At 36.6% G+C, this 11,064-nt stretch overlaps 1 pseudogene; it reads right to left on the reverse strand.

Annotated features, from left to right (window-relative positions):
- Nucleotides 1-3,118: 3,118 nt before the first annotated feature.
- LOC133048007 (protein Abitram-like) lies at nt 3,119-3,621 on the reverse strand (annotated as a pseudogene).
- Between the last annotated feature and the right edge of the window lie 7,443 nt (nt 3,622-11,064).

Raw genomic sequence — 11,064 nt, forward strand, 5'->3', positions numbered from 1 at the left:
CCGTAAGAAATTTAGGGCTTTATTTGTAGATGATAGGATACCATTTAAGCATTTTAGGTAAGGGAGTACTATAGCCAGATTTTAATTTCAGAAAGCCTACACAACTGTGAGAAAGATCCACTGGAAAAGGAAACGGCAACCCACTGCAGTGTTCTTGCCTGGAAAAGTCCATGGACAGAGGAGCCTGGCAGGCTACCGTCCATATAGTCACAAAGAGTTGGACATGACTGAACACAGCACGGACACACTTAAGGATTGAAGAGTTTATTCCCTCAGCTGCTAGAAGTGTTGCAACAGGTAATTCTCAGTTGCTACTGAACTTTAGGAATTATTGCAACTGAAGACTGTTGCCTTGACAAAGACTGCTGCTTTCCCTGGCAGCAGCCTGCATCTAATGACAGGTGAATGTAGATGTAGGAAATATCCTGTTCTCCTCTACTCTACTTAACCAATCTGACATTTTGAGGGGTCATTATTCAAACTCTATCAGAGCTCATCTACTCTGTACAGTCAATTCGATTTCTTTACCTGACCTTCTACTGGTGTTGATCCCAACAGCCCTTAATTGGTACCAACATTCACTTCTGCCTCTTGAATCCAACCTGTGACAGAAAAGATTTATATTATATCCTCCTGTAAGATAAGTAGCAATTTATCACAATACTCTGTATTGAGTAGTAGTTATCATCTCTGTAGTTCTAATGGTCCTGTGATCAAACAGTAAGGAAGTGTATGTAATGGCGTCAATGTGGTTACATGATTGTATAGGTGCCTGTACACACACACACACACACACACACACACACAAATGGGAGGATAGCAGAACACATGTGTTTGTTAAAGAAACTAGAAAATATTATAATAGACGAATCTACATGATAAACTCTGTGTCATTCAAGGGATTTTAACTTATCCTTTAGGTAACACAGCATTTTTAAAGAATGAAAGTGTAACATCCAACATTCTTTAATAGGAATTTTGCAGCCTTGTAGTATATACATAAACAGGGTTAGTGTAGAGGTTATTTTAGTAGATGAAATAAAAGATGACTATCTGAAGTAGGATGTTGACACTGATAAACATGAGAGACCAATTTGAAACAGTTGCAAAGCTGAAATTGATAGGATTGGTGACAAAATGGAAAACTGAGAGAGATCTTTTATTAATGTCATAAACAGTTTAACATTTTAATAGAATCAATGATACTTTACATTTAAAGTATCAGAAGTATATTTATTTTATTGAAATAAAGGGGATAATTTATTTTTTAGTCACACATTTACACATTTATACTTAGGCCAGTAACATAGATGAGTGATAAATGATGCAGTAACTATATGAAATTTGTTCTTGTGTTTTTGAAGCCAAGAAATATTCAGATTTAAATTTACACATCTTTAAAGCATAAAATTTTCACCTGAATAATTCATGAGCAGTAGCACTGAGACTATTAAAAAAACAAAAAAAACTACAGTAAAATTTTAAAAAGTAACTTCCTAAAAAATTTGCAAGGTTATGTAGGCAAGGAAAAGATAAACTCAAGATAATATTTCAGGATTTATAAAACTAACAGTTCGTTTGAAAATGTCAAGCATGTGCTGAAATGAATCACAATGGGAAAATGTTAGTAACATAGGTAAGTATCAAGGTTAAAGGCTCCACAACTTTGAAACTTTTAAAAATTAATTGATAGATAACTTAATTAATCAATTAATGTATTAATCAATTTCCCAGCACTAAACAAACCTGTTTCTGGGAAAAATCTAAATGTATAAAGCTTTTTTAAGAAAATTAAGTGAAATTTAAAAGTAGGAAAGCAATCATCATATTTTTACTTTGGTTTGCTTTGATATATATACATATATGTATGCATATTATGTATATATATACACATATGCATGTGTATATCTTTTATTTATTTATTTATTTTTTTAACAAGTTTATTTTACAGGACATATAAAAATTGTGACTGTAATTGGCTCATATATCCTACCAAAGTACACATGGAACATTTATAAAAATTAGACACATAATAGATCATAAAACAACCTCAGGGCTTCCCTGGTTGCTCAGTGGTAAAGAATCTGCCTGCCAATGCAGGCGACATGGGTACAAGCTCTGGCATGGGAAGATCCCACATGCCACCAGACAACTAAGCCCAGACAATGCCAAACATGTGCCAGAAAACATGTGTTACAACTTCTGAGCCCATGTGCTGCAACTCCTGAAGCCTGTGCACCTAAAGCTGGTGCTCTGCAACAAGAGAAACCATTGCAGTGAGAGGTCTGTGCAACACAACTGGAGAAGTCCATATAGCAATGAAAAAATTCTAAAAATGGCATCTGTCAGATCGTTATCTCAGACCATAATGAAAAGTGTTATAAATCAAAACCAAAAAGATAAAAAGAAATTATAATATATCTGGAATTTTATAATCATGCTTCTAAACAGCATGTTATTCAGAAAAGAAATTATATTTAAAATATTATTCAAAACTATACTTGAATAAATTCTGCAAATTAAACTTGTGGAATATTGAAATGCCATCTTATAGAGTTGATTGCCTATAATTAAATTGCTAAAATTTAATGTTAAGCTTTCAACTAGTTTTTTTTTTTTTTTTTTTCCAGTGGGTTTTGTCATACATTGATATGAATGTATGTGTATATCTTTTAGTGATAACAAGTGTTTTATTATCTCATCCTGATTCCAACTTTTTGTTGTTGCTTTGTTCAAAAGGTAGTATTTACTAGTGGGTAAATTATCTACTAGTGGGTAAATTACTAGTGGATGATGGGTAAATTATTTTTACTTTCTGTCTTTTCAAATTTTCCTCAACATGCATTTTTTTTTTCCATTTATAATCAGAAAAACATCTTTCACTTGCCAGTTGTCAGAGTAAAGCAAGAGAACAGATCTGGGAGGTTGAAGACAAAATGGAATCAAGGCTTGTTATGTAAGACAAAGAAGGAAAACTAGGTTAGCTTTTAAGAGCGGGTCGCCCTGCAGATGGTCAGGTGTGAAGAATGCTTCACCCATGCTTGTTCTCCCTTAGCGCACTGACTGTTAGGCCAGGTTAGGATGCGGAGGCTTCTTACTCCATCTCAGTCCTCGCCCCTCATGAGGTAGATGCTGTGGCTTTGATGACTTCATACTGCTTTTGTGTCAGTAACCCTTCTGTTATGCTTTTACTGTCTTCAAATTTGGGCAACACAATTGAAAAGTAGCCTTCAGTGGGTGGCTTCTCTTGAAGAATAGGTGGTTTATGGAGAACATTTTCCCTCACTTCCACCAACTCTAACACAGCTAGGCATGGTATATTCTTCTTCATCTGAGCAGTAAATCTGACAAAGAGGTGCCAGTTCTGTTAGAAACTTGCCTCTGGCTTACATTTCCCAGACTTTGTTTTGAAGTTTGCACAGATTTGATAAGAAATGCTTTTCATTGTTTATCCACATTGAAGAACTGGGTGAGACCCTGCAACGTGATGACACGTATTCAGTTCCACTGCTGTTGTATGCAGTGGGCCTCCCCGGGCTTTCTTTGACATCCGCCTTGGACCAGCAAGTAAAGTGACAATCTTTAACACAGTGGCTCAACAGTCTGGGGCTCGGTTGTCATGGCGACCTGGGGTGCGGCAAACCCCGCCCTCCTGGACCTGACACTTCCTTCTCTTTCCAGGGGGGATTCCTGGTGGCTCAGACGGTAAAGCGTCTGCCTGCAATGCGGGAGACCTGGGTTTGATCCCTGGGTCAGGAAGATCCCCTGGAGAAGGAAACGGCAACCCACTCCAGTACTCTTGCCTGGAAAATTCCATGGATGGAGGTGCCTGGTGGGCTATAGTTCATGGGGCCGCAAAAAGTCGACATGACTGAGTGACTTCACTCTTTCTGTTTCCAACTTTACATAAACTGTTAATAATCTTTCTTCAGGAAATCAATTTCTAAAAATAATGAATATGGAAAAATTAAAAAAAAAATTATTCAGTGTGTATTAGAGGCACTTACTTTGTTAAGCAAAGATCCTATCAAACCTGTGTCCTACTTGCAAGTGAAAGTGGGTATTTTTTTTTTTTTTTGTCATATTGTTGTGAGATGTCAATGTAATGAGACATGTACAAACAAATGCATTCATTTCAATTACTCATAGGAATTTCATTACCCATAGGAATTTTCTTCCATACAGAACTACAAAAGAACTAAAAGCATTTGATTATTCATTGCTAACAAAACCTAGAATAAGTATAATCACGTAGAAATGTCCAGTTTTGGTGATACACAAAGCTTTTTCTTTAAAATAAGTCGGCAAACTGCTGCAAGCTTTTATTATTTTTTTTCCATTTATTTTTATTAGTTGGAGGCTAATTACTTTACAATATTGTAGTGGATTTTTGCCATACATTGACATGAATCAGCCATGGATTTACACGTGTTCCCCATCCCGATCCCCTCTCCCACCTCCCTTTCCATCCCATCCCTCTGGGTCTTCCCAGTGCACCAGCCCTGAGCACTTGTCTCATGCATCCAACATGGGCTGGTGATCTGTTTCACCCTTGATAGTATACTTGTTTCAATGCTGTTCTCTCAGAACATCCCACCCATGCCTTCTCCCACAGAGTCCAAAAGTCTGTTCTGTACATCTGTGTCTTTTTTTCTGTTTTGCATATAGGGTTATCATTACCATCTTTTTAAATTCCATATATATGTGTTAGTATACTGTATTAGTCTTTATCTTTCTGGCTTACTTCACTCTGTATAATGGGCTCCAGTTTCATCCACCTCATTAGAACTGGTTCAAATGCATTATTTTTAATAGCTGAGTAATATTCCATGGTGTATATGTACCACAGCTTCCTTATCCATTCGTCCACTGATGGGCATCTAGGTTGCTTCCATGTCCTGACTATTATAAATAGTGCTGCGATGAACATTGAGGTGCTACAAGCTTTTAAAAAATAAGTGGGGAAACTATTTTCAATTCTTTGCATGATGGTAAGTGTTTAAAAGCTATACAATCCAAACTAATATTCAACCACAGTCAAGAGTTTTATGTTTTACTTTTAGGATTTTAGATACATCATACTGTTGAAGGTAAGTTTTCCCTCCTTTTATCTGAGTCTCGACTTCTAAGATAATTAGAGTCTCAGCAAATCTATTAAATAATTGCAATGGAGACCAAGAGCGATTGTACATATTAGCAGAATAGATAGTTTTGTCAAATTATTTATTCCCTATGAGGAATACCATAGAAGAGAAGACCTCATTTTCCAACAGTAATAATTCAAAAAGTATGCTTACTTCCTCCATCCTTTTCTTCACTCTTTTCTTCCTCAACACTGCTTTCCTTTTTTTCCTTAATTATATTTCTATGATGGATATATGCTTGTGTAAGTTTGAGGTTTTATGTAACCCTTTAACGTTACGAAATTAAGGAAGATATGTTGGAATTGAAACTTTGTTTGAGGCATAGACCTCAAACATTAGCCCCTTTCTGATTTTCCTTCTCTTTCCTTCTTCTCCTTCCTCTCCTCCTCCTTTGACTTTACATCCTCCTCCTTCTTTCTCCTTCTTCCCCTTCTTCTCCTTCTTCCTTGTCATCTCTCTTAAGACTTGAGACATAGCTTAAAAAAAAAAAAAAAAAAAAAAAAAAAAACAGAACTGTAGCAGTTACGATTTACACAATGCTGAAGAAAACAGGTGATATGGCTTTTGAGGGGCATTTTTCCTAGTACCATTTTGATTTTTAAAATAAGGTTCTATAAAAATTATAGTAAAATCTGAAGTAACACGTGTGATAATTACTATTAGAGAAGTATTGAGATTGGGAAAAAATGTGGATTTTTAAGTACAAAGATAGAGATAAAATTAGGAAAGAATAATAGGGATTGTAAAAACTTGCTTTTCAGCATTTGAGTTTAGATTTCACTTTTAAAAAGTGGCACTAAATAAATGCAATGAGATTTGGGAGGATTCATGCATATGTAGTCACAACTCATGAGAAATTGCGTAAGGTGACCACTTAGCCCAGCTTACCCAGTGTAATGCTTGTTAATACCAGTTGTCCTACAAATTTGTCTTTGTTTTATTTGCTTTAGTGTTTATTGCTTTCAAGAATGTTCTTATATGGATGCTCTTGCCATGGACCAACATGGAACACCACCGGGAAGATAAAGAAAGAAGACAATATCTAAGATCAACACAAGGATTGCACCATTATTCTATAATAAAAAGGATTATCTAAAAAACATGGAAAATAAAACATTCAATTTGCATACATTGGAAGTTAAGCACTTTTAAATTTAGTAAACACTTTTGAAGTCTAACTACAGTGTGTTTGGCTCTTACAATTTATTTTTTCCTTTGAAGTTGTGATATAAATTTAATGTCTGGTTATTGTTCAAAGAAACCTACCTATTCAGGTATTTTTATTTTTTAAAGATAGATGTTTTCAGAGAAGCAGAGACTAGAATTGTCATTGCCAGGGGCTTGGGTACAAGGGAAAATGAGGAGGTAATAATCCAAAGATAGAGAGTTTTAGTCATGCAGGAAGAATAATTGCTAGAGATCTATTGTACATCACAGCCCCTGGAGTAAACAACCCTATACTATCTAACTAAAATTTTGCCAAGGATGCTGTATTCTTATCACCAAAATAACTGATTTAAAAAAGAGGTTAGAGGGGCCTTTTAAGGGTTTATGACATTGATTGCTTGATAGTTTTATCTCTGTACTTATCTCCAGACTCATCAAGTTTTATGGATGGGTTTTTGTGTGCTATTCAAACCTCAGTAAAGTAATTTTAAAAAGAGAGATAATATTTGCACTTAGACAAACTAAAGTATCCCTATCCCTACATAATCTTAATTTCTAGATTGAGAAGATTGCCTTTGAGTAATCAGCAGTGTTGAGACTCAGGTAACCTTAATTCTAAATATCATTGAGTTATACTCTGAAGTCAGCCTATCTGACTTGGAATCTCAGTTCCAATATTGACTTGTTTATTAAACTTCTGCAGATTGATGAACTTGTACAGAAAGATGTTAACTCAGTTAGATAAGTCGTTGGTTGCTATGAAATTTAAAAAAAAAAAACTGTGTAAAGCTTTTAGACATTAATCATTTATCTATATTTTGTCCTCTTATGTCAGTTTGGGAATATAAAGAATAAAATAAGCATACCCTCCTCTCAACGTATTTTTAATCTCGGAAAGAAATACTTACATGAGAAAATTGATAATGAAGCATAAAATTTGCTATAATGACTAGAATTCACTAAATTATATGACAGGAAAATTCCTCAAACTCCCTGGTAAACTCTGAGAAGATTTCAGATTGAAGGAGAATTAAAGGTGAAATCTGAAAGGTTAGAAGGAATTGAAATAGCAGACAAAATAATACGATCAAAATCTACACTTTAAAGAAAAGTTACTTTTCTTCAGTGATACTGGAGTGTTGCTGGAATAAGCATCCTCTTCAAAGGTAAAGGGGGCTTCACTGATGGCCCAGTGATAAAGAATTAGCCTGCAGTGCAGGAGTCACAGGAGACAGAAGTTCAGTCCCTGAGTTGGGAAGATTGGTGTGGCATGGCAGCCCACTCCAGTATTCATGCTGGGAATACCATGGACAGAGGGGCCTGGCAGGCTAGGGTCCATAGGGTCACAAAAAAACTGGGGCATGACTGAAACTACTTAGCATACATGTACACATGCAAAGGCAAAGGAGTGGGCCAGCTGCTTAGAAATAAGTGTATGTTCTGCTCCTTGGAAGATGGAACAACACTGAGGAGTTTTCATTGAAAGAGTTATGTGTGTATTTTTTAAATATCATCTTCATAAAAATGTTAAGTATAAATTGGAAAATGAGAAGATAAAACTCATGGTATTCACCATTTTTTTTGGTGAGATTTTGTGACAGATAATTTTAGAGTAGCATTAATTATATTTCCTGAAAATCTCAGAAGATATATAGCTAACAAGGAATGGTGTTAGACCACGATTCTGTACTTTTATTTTATTTATTTATTTATTTTATTATTTTTATTTTTTTTTTCCAGTGGGTTTTGTCATACATTGATATGAATATATAAAACTCCTAGAGGAGAACATAGGCAAAACACTCTCCGACATAAATCAAAGCAAGATCCTCTATGACCCACCTCCCAGAATATTGGAAATAAAAGCAAAACTAAACAAATGGGACCTAATGAAACTTAAAAGCTTTTGCACTACAAAGGAAACTATAAGCAAGCTGAAAAGACAGCCCTCAGATTGGGAGAAAATAATAGCAAATGAAGAAACAGACAAAGGATTAATCTCAAAAATATACAAGCAACTCCTGCAGCTCAATTCCAGAAAAATAAATGACCCAATCAAAAAATGGGGCAAAGAACTAAACAGACATTTCTCCAAAGAAGACATACAGATGGCTAACAAACACATGAAAAGATGCTCAACATCACTCATTATCAGAGAAATGCAGATCAAAACCACAATGAGGTACCATTACACGCCAGTCAGGATAGCTGCTATCCAAAAGTCTACAAGCAATAAATGCTGGAGAGGGTGTGGAGAAAAGGGAACCCTCTTACACTGTTGGTGGGAATGCAAACTAGTACAGCCGCTATGGAAAACAGTGTGGAGATTTCTTAAAAAACTGGAAATAGAACTGCCATATGACCCAGCAATCCCTCTTCTGGGCATACACACTGAGGAAACCAGATCTGAAAGAGACACGTGCACCCCAATGTTCATCGCAGCACTGTTTATAATAGCCAGGACATGGAAGCAACCTAGATGCCCATCAGCAGATGAATGGATAAGGAAGCTGTGGTACATATACACCATGGAATATTACTCAGCCATTAAAAAGATTCTGTACTTTTAAAGACAGTTCTCTTGTTACTTTTTTTTCTATCACTTCATAAAGTCACTTCAATTTAAATATTATAAGAAATATTATTTCATTTGCATGATATAATTCAGATCCAATGTATTATTTACATTTTTGTTCATGTATTGAGATAATAAACTTTTCAGTGTAAAAACAGGAAAGTGACAGAAGGCAGTGAGAAAGTTGAGTAATAATCATACTTCAGTTCAGTTCAGTTGAGTCACTCAGTCGTGTCCAAGTCTTTGTGACCCCATGAACCACAGCATGCCAAGCCTCCCTGCCCATCACCAACTCCAAGACTCCACCCAAATCCATTTCCATCGAGTCGGTGATGCCATCCAACCATATCACCCTCTGTCATCCCCTTCTCCTCCTGCCCCCAACCCCTCCCAGCATCAGGGTCTTTTAAATGAGTCAGCTCTTCGCATCAGGTGGTCAAAGTTTTAGAGCTTCAGATTCAACATCAGTCCTTCCAATGAACAACTAGGTCTGAACTTCTTTAGGATGGGCTGATTGGATCTCCTTGCAGTCCAAGGGACTCTCAAGAGTCTTCTCCAATACCACAGTTCAAAAGAAGCAATTCTTCGGTGCTCAGCTTTCTTTATAGTCCAACTCTCACATCCATACGTGACTACTGGAAAAACCATAGCCTTGACTAGATGGACCTTTGTTGGCAAAGTAATGTCTCTGATTTTTAATATGCTGTCTAGGTTGGTCATAACTTTCCTTCCAATGAGTAAGTGTCTTTTACTTTCATGGCGGCAATCACCATCTGCAGTGATTTTGGAGCCCAAAAAAATAAAGTCTGCCACTGTTTCCACTGTTTCCCCATCTATTTGCCATGAAGTGATGGGACCAGATGCCATGACCTTAGCTTTCTGAATGTTGAGCTTTAAGCCAACTTTTTCACTCTCCTCTTTCACTTTCATCAAGAGGCTCTTCAGTTCTTCTTCACTTTCTGCCATAAGGGTGGTGTCTCTTGACAAAATTCTGTTAGTGTTTGCCCTGCTTCATTCTATACTCTAAAGCTAAATTTGCCTGTTACTCCAGGTGTTTCTTGACTTCCTACGTTTGCGTTCCAGTCCCGTATAATGAAAAGAACATCTTTTTTGGGTGTTAGTTCTAAAAGGTCTTGTAGGTCATCATAAGGAGATAAGTCCTGGGTGTTCACTGGAAGGACTGATGCTGAAACTGAAACTCCAATACTTTGGCCACCTCATGTGAAGAGTTGACTCATTGGAAAAGACCTTGATGCTGGGAGGGATTGGGGGCAGGAGGAGAAGGGGAAGACAGAGGATGAGATGGCTGGATGACATCACCAACTCGATGGACCTGAGTTTGAGCAAACTCCGGGAGTTGGTGATGGACAGGGAGGCCTGGCGTGCTGCAATTCATGGGGTCGCAAAAAGTGAGACACGACTGAGTGACTGAACTGAACTGAACTGAATATACATGTTTCAATGCTATTCTGTCAAATCATCCCACCTTTGCCTTCTCCCACAGAGTCCAAAAGTCTGTTCTTTATACTTGTGTCTCTTTTGTTGGAAGACATATTTTAGATGTGACTACATTTAAATCCATAGATTCTGAATAAAGTGCTTTATCCCTGCCTAATGTTGATGGGTCACACACAATCATTTAAAAGCCTTAAGAGAAAAATCCTGAGATGCCTCACAGAAGGAGAAATCCTGCATTCAAACTGCTTGAAGACTCAGAGCTCCCTCATTACCTGTCCCATACATCTCCAGCCTGCTATATAGCAGCCAGCTATATACTGACCAAGATATACATGCATACACACACACACACACACACACACACATATATATATATATATATGTGCACACATATGTGAAAGTGTTAGTTGCTCAGCCGTGTCTGACTCTGTGACCCCATGGTCTGTAGTTCCTCAGGCTCCTCTGTCCGTGGAATTCTCCAAGCAAGTATACTAGAGTGGTAACCATTTCCTTTTCAAGGGGATCTTCCCAACCCAGTAATTGAATCTTGGTCTCCTGAATTGCAGGTATATTCTTTACCATCTGAGCCACTAGGAAAGCCTATATGTAAATATTTATATAAAAAATTATTATTATATTATTATTTACTTGTGGAAATTTTTACCAAATTAAATTATATTAGATGACTTCAAAATTTATATCTTAAAGTTTGAATGAAGC

This window comes from Dama dama, chromosome 28 (genome assembly GCF_033118175.1).
Source record: "Dama dama isolate Ldn47 chromosome 28, ASM3311817v1, whole genome shotgun sequence".
NCBI classification, from domain to species: Eukaryota; Metazoa; Chordata; class Mammalia; order Artiodactyla; family Cervidae; genus Dama; species Dama dama.